Raw genomic sequence first — 11,359 nt, forward strand, 5'->3', positions numbered from 1 at the left:
AACACAAACCAGTGCATGTTTATCCTGGTCTTTTGGCTGTAATAGATATGGAGCATGAGAATACAGGTTATATACTAATCAAGCTGAGTCAAGAACATGCTAGCTCCATTTCTTTCACAAGTGTGGCTACAGTGAAGTGATTCTATACAGTTCATTTGTATCAATTTTGCACCTACAACAGTCAACAGTGATTTCCAGGAAGGTAAGAGATATGACTATCTATCTGTCTAGTAGCTCCTCTAAAAGATAATTCTTCGTGAAGGTGTAATGTAATGGATACAACTTTTTGGGCACTGACCTACTGAGCTTGGTAGTCTTCACCATGACCTAATCATATGCACAGATGTTTTAAAATTGAAATTTAATTAATATCATTGGATCAAATTCATGTTAATAGTTGTTATAATACTATTGGAACTACCAAACTGGAAACCTTTTTATTTTTTTATGAATAAAAAAGCCAAACTGACAACTTGTGCCTTTTTTCAAATAAGAAGGCATGAGGGGCCCTTTTTACACATGAATATGGACACCTTGCAGATGATTCGAAAATTACATAGATATATGAGTGAGAGAGGAAAAAAAAAAGATATCACATTTTGATTGGAAAAATAATTTAAAAGATAACTGTCAAATGAAAAGAGAAAAATAAAATAAATCTAGGAATCAGCACTTAGATTGGTTTGGAACAATAGAAGAAATGCTGAGTTACATACGTAACAAACCATTAAAGGTTATATCCAGAAATTTCACCATTATAGAATTGCTTACAAATTTTCCCCCTCTCAGGTTATAGAAAATATTTCCCGTCATATGCTTGCCATAATAATGGATGCTATCACTGACCTCAGGAAATGTATATTGCACTCAAGATCTAGCAGGGATCAACAAATGTTGAATCTGAAGAGTGAAGATGTTCTACAAAACAAATGTTTCCCTCTGGTTCCCATTGTTACTTGGATATTCAAAGAATACTCAGCAACCCAGGCAATTATTTTCAATAGCTGTAGCAAATAGTAAAGCATCAGTATCTAAATAATCTGATTACAACGTACAAGCATAGAATAATTCTCCTGAGGGAACAAAAACACCATTGAATATTGAAATTTTAAATAATAAAGAATTGCATGACCAAGAATAAATGTTATAAAGAACCTCATGAAAAAAGGAAGAGATCTACACTACAATTTTCACAAGCATGCATATTTACAGATTAAGAGGGCACTACTACTACTACTACTACTAGTCTACTACTACTAATTATAATTGTACTGAAAGATTAACTAACTTGTATGACAAGATGAAGTTCTGAAAGTCATTAACATGATAGTTAATCATACATCTACTGTTATGGAAGGAAGTTATGCATTTGGAACACAACTCAACCCGATAATTGATACAGCCGCCTCATCTGATATGCTCAATTTTCCTATCCTCATTATAAAACAAAGGTCAAGTACCTTAAAAATAGATTTATTTTGCTTTGATATGTTCTATAAATATATAGCTCCACTCAACTGGCAGGACAGCATATGGACAGGTTAAAATAGGACGAAAATACATTCTTTAAAGTAAAAAAACACAAGAAGATCCGTGGAATTTCTTCTTCTTTATCATGGGTGGGAATTGTGGGATACATATAGAAGTTTTGGAATCATGTGATTTTCCCTTTGAAAACCTTTTTTTAATTAGTAAATAATTCATTAAAGGGCATGAGTAGACAACCCATTTACATGGGAAGTACACCAGAGATAATTTGGCTACATTTGAAGAATCCTCTATGTATTTCATGTTTATATTTTTTTCTTCAAGGCTAAACTTAGTTAACACTCTTTCAGTCTTTTGTCTCCCTTATGCTTTTTTGATAGGTAGTCTTTTGTCTCCCTTATGCGCACCAAATAAACATAAAATTCCTGACCAATAAGTCCATCCATGTTCACATCTATTTTTTAAGACTCTAAACATACCTTTAGCAGTTGACCTAGTGCATTGGTCATTTTTTTTTTTTTTACCAAGATACCCTAACACTCAGTTCTTATAATTCCTCTTTTTCTCTCAAATGCAGAACTGCCATGAATGAGCAGCATAAACTACATAAGAATTATTCTCCACTGTATATCAAACTGACATTGTTTACACACAAAATTATTTTAAACACCCATGAGCATTTACTTGTCTCATTTTGATTGTTTGCTAGATTGTTACAGAAAAATTTCTAATAATGTTCATATCAATATGCATCTAGCATCCTTTTTCTTTTTAATTCTTTTTTTTATTTTTTATTTTTAATTTTTTATGGGGTGGGGGGAGGGAGGGGGTGAGGGAGAATCAAATTTGAGATTGAAAAGTAGAAAGACTTATAGTTTGATAAATTCCAATACAATTTAAAATGTCAAAATCATATAACAATTTCCATAGTTTTTTATTTTTTATTTATTTTTTAAATATCGGTAAGTTACTCACACACCCAAGGGGACTTGAACCCTCAACCTCACCTGCGAAGGTTTATGGTTGTTGAAGTTTATATCATTGTCGGAGGTGCCATTTGGCCCAAAGGCCATTGGCAATTTCAAGAAAAAATAAATTTATCAGATCATCTCTTTGTTAAAATCGGACCAGAAACAGTGAACAACTACCCAACAAGAAAATAGTTAATACACAAGGTTTACTGGAAAAAGGCCTAGTCAAGTTTATAGGAACGCAAAGAAAGCAAAATCTTACAATTTCTTAAAATTTTGGCATGAAAACTATTTCAAGTAGCATAAAATCTTAAAAATCATAATTCTGTGTCAATGAATTGTATCCCAGCTTTCTCTGTCAATTGTAAAAAACGAGAATTTGTCTCAATGAATTGTATCCCAGCTTTCTCTGTCAATTGTAAAAAACGAGAATTTGTAACTTTTTTTTGGATAAGTAAGAATGTGTAACTCTCTCCCAGAATCAGCAATATCCATAATTGCCAAGTTTTGCAGCCTAAAGAAAGGATCAAGAACAACTTTGCTCCCCACCAAGTTAGCCAAAACACTGTCAATTAAATCACCATAGCTGAAAAATACAACTTCCATTTTCTTTTTCTGTCCCAAAAGTACACCCAACAGCTATAACATAACTATGAGTGTATACCATAGACACAACACTTGCCAACCTCTATCATTGAACAAAGATTTCGACAAGTATGATCAACAAGGGAATAAATAATGGAAGTTATTAAACAAAAACTTTACAAATACAATTACCAGAGGTCCTATGTAATTGCCATTCTTTTAAGCAGGAAATGTCTGACTAACATTTTGCAAAATAAGCCTAAACTTATCAATCAAGATTTGAAGTAGTCTCAATGTCAAACAAGGTTTTAAAAGATTATCTAGGAGTGCATGTAATTATACTAGATAACTCAACTAGCCAAGTTATTAACAATTACTTCTCCCAAATCACCATGTTCTTAACATCAACATTTACAAAGTAAATGGTGTACCTTTAGTTAAGATACTAGACCAATATTCTAAAAGAGGTTATGCATACAATTTATGTTGAGAAAAGATAAAAGAAAAGAACCTCACCATCTATGATAAGAGGAAGGGAATTTGTTGATCGTGCATTTTTGAGCTTTCAGGGAAATAACAGTAATAGTAATAATAATCATAACTAAAACTAATGATATAAAATATGTTGATAAACACATAATTATGTAATAACCTGAAATGCTGTTGAATTTATGCGCTTTGTGACCTTTGTGACTTCGACCTTCACATCACATGGGTGGTGGTGGAATTCAGCTTCCATGGTGATGGCACTAAAGAAGCACATACGATGTGAAGGTTGAAGTTGCAGCTGGAACACTAATAAGTGTATTCCCACAATCTCTTTTGCAGAGTCCACATTTGCTCTTCTCTTTCTCAAGATAATCTCTGGCTTCATGAAAGAGAATAAGAGGATGTAATGGGTGCAAGGGATGGTGCTTCCCAAGGGGTAGTTCAACACATGATTTATGATGAGTGTACTTTGGGCATCCACCTCTTGTAAACTAGTAGCTAGGACCATAAACTGGTTCTTGGCACCCACAACAAGTATCTCCACCTCTGTAGTCTTGATGGTAGACCAAGGGATGTTTTGAATCGCAAAAATGTTGAAGATGTTGCTGCTCCATCTTCTTCTATGACATGCAAAGTCACAGTCACAATCATAGACATCATCAAATTTATTGTTTATAAAAAAGAAAAAGGGCATCATACATGCAAAGGGCTTAGTGAATCCAAATACAAATCAAAGAGAGCACGTGAGAATTGGTGAGTTTAGAGTTGAATAGCAATTTAGTTTTCTACGGCTCTGAATTAGAATTGTAAAAGTAAAACATAAAATTCCTGACCTGTAAGTCCATCCATGTTCACGCCTAATCTCTAAACATATCTTCAGCAATTCGCCTAGTGCATCGGTCAATTTGTTTTTACCAAGACACGCTTACACTTGTTCTCATAATTCCTGCTTTTCTCTCAATAGAACTATCATGCATGAGCAACATAAACTACATAAGCATTATTCTAAAATGTGTGACCCATTTTCAACCAAAAAATTCTCCACTGTATAACTAATCTCTCAATGAATTATCACACTGACACTATTTACACAAAAAATTGTTTCAAACAACCATAAGCAGTTACCTGTCTCCTTTTGGTTGTCTGCTAGGTTGTGATAGAAAATTTCTAATAATGTTCATATCAATATGCATCTAGCAATTTAAAACTTAAATTTGAGATTGAAAAGTAGAAAGGCTAAGGAATTGCCAACTTCAAGACAAGTTTGATAAATTCCAACTTATTTTGAAATGTCAAAATCAGATAACAATACTTTGGGTTTGAAAAAATCAGATAACAATTTCCATATTTAAAATATATATATATATATATATTATCTATTACTATCTTTGTTTTTTTCTTGGTAAGTTAGTCACACACCCAAACCTCACCCGCTACCCATACTTATATGGGTGCTGAAGGTGCCATTTGGCCCAAAGGCCATTGGCAATTTCAAGAAAAATTAAACTCATCAGATCATCTTTTGGTTAAAATCATATCCAAAAACAATGACCAACTACCCAACAAGAAAATAGTTAATACACAAGGTTGGCAAGAAAAGGCAAAGGCGTAGTCAAGTTAAATTTATAAGGAATACAACAAAAGGAAAATCTTACAATTTCTTAAAAATTTGGCATGAAAATTATTCAATTACCATAAAATCTTAAAAACCATATTTTGTGTCAATGAATTGCATTCCAACTCTTAAAAGTTATAAGAAACAAGAATGTGTACTCTCGCCCAGAATCAGTAATATCCATTATTGCCTAGTTTTGCAGCCTAAAAAAAGGATTAGGAACAACTTTGTTCTCCACCAAGGTTGCCAAAACACTGTCAATTAAATCACCGCTAGCCCTGGTCGATTGAAAAATACAACTTCCATTTTCTTTTTCTGCCCTAAAAGTACCCCGACAGCTGTAACATAACCATGAGTGTATGTTATATACACGACACTTGCCAACCTCTATTATTAAACAAAAACTTCTACAAGTATGATCAACAAGGGCATAAATAATGGATTTTATTTTTACAAAAACTTCAAAAGTATGATAATTAGAGGCCCAAAATTTTAGAAGTCCTATGTAACTGACATTCTTCAAAGCAGGAAAGGTTTGATTAACCTTTTGCAAACTAAGCCTTGAACTTATCAAACAAGATTTGAAGTAGTCTCTACGCCCAACAAGGTTTTAAAAGATTAGCTAGGAGTACATTCAATTATACTATATAACTTAACCAGCCAAGTTATAAACAATTACTGCTCCCAAATCACCATGATATTAACATCAACATTTACAAAGTAAATGGTGTACCTTTAGTTAAGATACTAGACCAATATTCTTACAGAGATGATGTATAAAATTTATGTTAAGAAAAGATAAGAAAAGAACCTAACCATCTATGATAAGACGAACGACACTTGTTAACCATGCATAATCGAGCATTTTCATGGAAATAACAGCAACAGTAATAATAATCATAACTAAAATAATGATATAAAATATGTTGATAATCATGTAATTATGTAATAACTTGAAATGCTATTGAATCTATGCATTCAAGTTTTGCATATAAATGCACCATTTCCCTCCAAAATAATGGTCACCCACCAAAAGCGTATATGCTAAAGAAGAGGTCTTCACCTAACATTAAATGTGAGGGGAGAAAATAGTACCTGGAAAGTGGTATCCAGCAAAATGAATAGGACTCCTGTCATTTATAAATTATAATTGTCAGTAACAAACTTTTAAAAAATGAATATAAGCCATTTAAAAGCAAGAAGAGGCATATAGACTCATAGAGCACCTCAAGAGATGTAAGTACTCTTCCTCATGGTGGCGAATACTGTCGGCTATGGTAATTACAGTCATTAGGAGATTAAAATAAATATGAACACATGAATTGGACAGGGAAAAAAGGACAAAGTTAGATGATCAGAACAGGCATATCCATATAGCATCATTTACAAACAATAATAATAAAACAATTGAATAGTACTGGAATGCTTAAAAAATTACTTCAGGTAAAAGAAACAAAAGCATGGTTTTTGAACACAACTACACAAGTAAGTCACAGAAATATTTTTCCCCTTGAAATTTTAGAATTACTCTGTAACAATGACTTTTTTCATAGCAGGATAGGGCTGGCTAACCTTTTCTAAACTAAGCCCTGAACATATTAAACAAGAAGAGTCGTCACCCATCAAGGTTTTAAAAATTACCCAGGAGTACATTTAATTACAACTAGCCAAGTTATTAGAGGATAGTACATTGGGTACAAATCACAATCGTGCTGAGGTTGTGGCTGTGACTCAGAATGGAAAAGCTAAAGAAGATACGAAATTACTTGGCCTGTCAATGGCATATGAAAATGTGACTTTCCTTCCCTGGTTCATCAATGTCTAGGTTTTTTGCAACGAGGATGGACAGTACAGCACATGTGCTTGGTGACGAGAATAGGGATGAGTTGTTGGCACCTAAAGAAGGAATTTATTATGTATTTATTTTACTTGCGCCTCAAATTCATATCAAACTAACACTCAGTCCAAAAATTAGAATTGCAATGGCTAATAATAAGGTTGTGTCTACTAGTGTCCAAAGTAGTGACCTACAAGATGACATGGCACAGGAAACCATTACATGAAGAAGTTCAATTAAATACAAGTAATTGAAAGAAAACAAAATAGAGGAAGATAGGGTCCCAATATAAATAAGTGTAGAATCTTATAGCATGTGTGCTTGATCATTACAAAATAAGCTAACATGAGAGCACTTCAACTCACCTCAATTGTAGACCTTGAATAACACAGGAAAAATCATAGCTCTTTTGAATTTCAAGTACTAAATGTGTCAAACAACTATAGTATCACTTTGGAAAGTGCTTAATAATCAGAAAAATATATAAACCCACTTCATTCAATTTGAAACATTTACCTAATACTAAGTGAATCGATACTAATAAGCTCAAGAACTTCATCTTTGATACTAAGTGAATTGTTACTAGAAGTATTATGTAACAATGAGATCCTTCAAACCAGGAAAGGCTTGACCAACATTTTCTAAATTAAGCCCTGAACTTATTAGACAAGATTTGTAGTCTCTTTGCCCAAAAAGGTTTTAAAGATTACCTTGGACTAGGAGTACATTCAATTAAACTATATAACTCAACCAGCCATGTTATTAACAATTGTTGCTCCCAAATCACCATGTTCTTAACATCAACAATTACAAAGTACATGTTGTGCCTTCGTAGTAAAATACCAGGCCAATATTTTTACTAAGATGATGTATAAAATTTATGTTGAGAAAACACAAAAGAAAAGAACCTCACCATCAATGATAATTAAATCATGCATAATTGAGCTTTCATAGAAATAACAGTAATAGTAATAATATCAGTGACTAAAACTAATGACATTAAAGATGTTGATAAACATATAAATCTATAATAACTTAAAATGCTATTGAATCTTTGCATTCATGTTTTGACTCTAATTGCTCATTTCCCTCTTCAAAATAACGGATGCTCACCTAATGCAGAAGAAGAAGACATAGACAATTAATGTGAGCTCAAGAAAAATGAATGCAATCAAAATAGCATAGAAATAGAAAATAGAGGGAAAAGTAGTCATACACAGCTGATAAGAGATACCAGAAGTTTGCGTTTTAGTTCCAGAATTTGTTCATCAACTTATGTTCCACACTGAAATCCAATTTCCGTTGCAAAACAATGTACTACCATAAAACATTGAAAGCTGAAATTCCTATTATCAACAAGCTTATTGTTTCTAACAGAAGTGAACAAGGCAGGGTACAACCACACACAAACAAGCATGAGTTGGTACAATGTATTTGCGTTGTATTTGAACCATGATGCCAAGAAAGAGCATTGAAAATAATTACTGCATTTTTATTGATGAATTCCACGCACCAAAACTTACATGGACTACATCTAGTATAAAATAAAAATTAACATCACATTTGTCCTTTTTATAAACAACCTCTGTGGATGTAGAATTTACACTGAGCACATTGATAGATCAACTCTTTACAAGAACCATTACATTCGTTACATTGAGGGCTGTTTTTAGTTTCCTCAACGAAAGTAAGAGGGTGTGAGTGACAGGCAAATGTATAAGCACCTCCGAACTTGTAATTTGGGTATTTCCCAATAATACAATTTGGATGAGCAGGATAACTGCAATCCTTACAATAGTAAAACCAATACTTTGAGTCCTGCCGTTCTTCTTCACAGATATCGCAATAATATTCACCAGAGTTATCTTCAGCTCTATAACTGAGAGTAAAGGGATGCTCATGTTGTCCATATCTTGTGGTATGTGGTAATGTAGCACACTGAAAGTCTAGTACAAATTCACAAGTGATACAACGAAATACTTGGTTTCTTTCGTTATCACAACAATTGCATTTCTGCCCATGTGCTGTGTTGGAGAGGATAAGTCAATGCTTATGACCTTCATGTGTAAAGGTGTCCGATTTCAAACTACATTCAACATCAAGGTCAAACTCGCATATAATACAATTGTAGGTGAAGCCATTGCAACCTTGGCCACAGGCATTACACCTAAACAACTTATGCCTATAAGGTGCCTTTGGGAGGAGGGTGAGTGGGTGTTGATGAAGTGGATGTTTCTTTTTTTTGCGTAATTTAATACAAGATTCATGAAGAAAAAAGCTACACTTTACACAACTATAAAACAGAGGGAGAATGTCTCTTACACAACCATCGCATTTTTGGTTATTTAAAACCTCATCACTAAGCATTAAGTCATGCTCGTGACTGAAGTGTTTAATTTCTATGGCTATTTGAGTTCCGTCCTCCCCCATATTGAATTTGTTGACTTTGTAAGTTACTGAGTCAACTGATTCATCGAGTTCTGGAACTTCATCCTCATCTTCAAATTTTAGCAAATCTATATCCTCCCTGTTTTCCTTGAATATAACACAATCAAGATGGGCAACAAAATCGCATTTAGAGCAATAATAAAGCCCATAGCGTGTGTCCAGTTTTTGAACACAGAGTTGGCAAAATTAGGGGTCGGGTTGAAGGAATTCAAGAGAAGAATGGGTGAGGTGGAGGAGGTGCTTGTGACGCACAACTTTAACTCTGCTTGGAAAAGAAGCACATGATCTATGAATCCATAAAGCACATGGTTGACACATATAGGGCATACCTTTGTCTTTGTCTTCTTTGCCGCAAATTTCACAAGTGAAGGTGATCCACTTCCAAAAGGGGGTCAAAGGGTGGTGGTGGAATTCAGCTTCCACCATGGTGGTGGGGGCTAAAGAAGTGCATGTGATGTAAATGTTGAAGTCGCAATGGGAACACCGATAAGTGTATACATCTTCATAGTCTTTGCAGAGTTCGCATTTGTAAACTTGTTTGTCGTCACCGTAATATGCTGCCCATATCGGTGGAGAAAAGAGAATAAGAGGATGGATTGGGTGCAAGGGATGGTGCAACTCAAGGGGTAGTTCCGCACATGATTTGTGATGAACCCAATAATCACATTCTTTACAACTGTAGCTAGGTCCATGTACCGGTTCCCAGCACCCCCAACAACGACGTCCTCTTCTGTCATCGTCAGGATTGAAGAGCAAGGGATGGTTGGGATGGATAAAATGTTGAAGTTGCTGCTGCTGCTGCTGCTCCATCTAATCTAATCTATCGTCTTTATTTATTTAATTGTATGACCACATGCAAAGCAACAATCACACACATATCATCATCATCATCAAATTTCTTTATTGTTTATAAAAATAAAATAATAATAAGTAGAAAGAAAGAAAGAAAGGCTGGGGAGCCTGGGCAAATCCAAATAATAAAAAATAAAAAAAATAAAAATTCAGAGAGATAGCAAAAAAGAAAGAGAGAGAGAGTGCGTGATGAGATGAGAATTGCTGCTTTTTTTCTTTGAGTTGAATATATTATATAGCAGCAATTTTGTTTTTACTTTTTATGGCTCTCAGTGAAGTAGAAAAATGTAAAATAAAAAATAAAAAGCGGCATTTGGGCGTGACTCAGCACAGCAGGTTGGAGTTTGATCGTGAATGTTCTTTAAAGGCCTTGGGCTTGGGTCATTGGTTGTGGGCCGTGGCTATTTAGTTTTGTTGGGTACTGGCTATTTGTAATTTTTTAATGTGAACAGTGAAATGAGTAAAAAGTAAAAACTACTGTATTGATTGGAATTCTTTTAATTAATTTCCATTAAAAATATAAGTGAATTTTTTTTTTTCCGGAAAGCATAAACGTATTGTATACCATAAATAGGAATTACTTTAGTTGATTTCGTTAAAAATAAACGTGATTTTTGAAAAAATAAACAGAATATATCTAAAAGTTTAAAATAAAATAGTAAGAATGCTTGCACAACAAAAATTCAAACTATTTTTTTTAATTGATCCTCCATTCTTGTTATTAGAAAAATATAATTTGTTTTTAAATTTTTTTTTTCTCTTGTTTATATCAATCGTTATCATTTATTTAAAATCATCTAACATATATCTATGTTTGCCTTTATTCAATATATAAGTAAATAGTACAACTAAGTTTGCCTTCATATTTATATATTGTTATTTCTTTATGCAAGTTTTTACTTAACTTAGGTTACCCATTACAACTCATAACAACAAAGCTAATCCAACAAAATCTCCGGGAGAATTTTTTTTTTTTTAATAGGTGAAAACACTTCAATTGAAAAATTGAAAATCATAAAGGTGGTATGGGGATACAAAAATGAAAGAGTAAAGTCTTTTAGAGCTTTACGTAAA

At 33.4% G+C, this 11,359-nt stretch overlaps 1 pseudogene; it reads right to left on the reverse strand.

Annotated features, from left to right (window-relative positions):
• Positions 1-8,536: 8,536 nt before the first annotated feature.
• On the reverse strand, positions 8,537-9,610 carry LOC115979858 (annotated as a pseudogene).
• Between the last annotated feature and the right edge of the window lie 1,749 nt (positions 9,611-11,359).

This window comes from Quercus lobata, chromosome 3, assembly GCF_001633185.2.
Source record: "Quercus lobata isolate SW786 chromosome 3, ValleyOak3.0 Primary Assembly, whole genome shotgun sequence".
NCBI classification, from domain to species: Eukaryota; Viridiplantae; Streptophyta; class Magnoliopsida; order Fagales; family Fagaceae; genus Quercus; species Quercus lobata.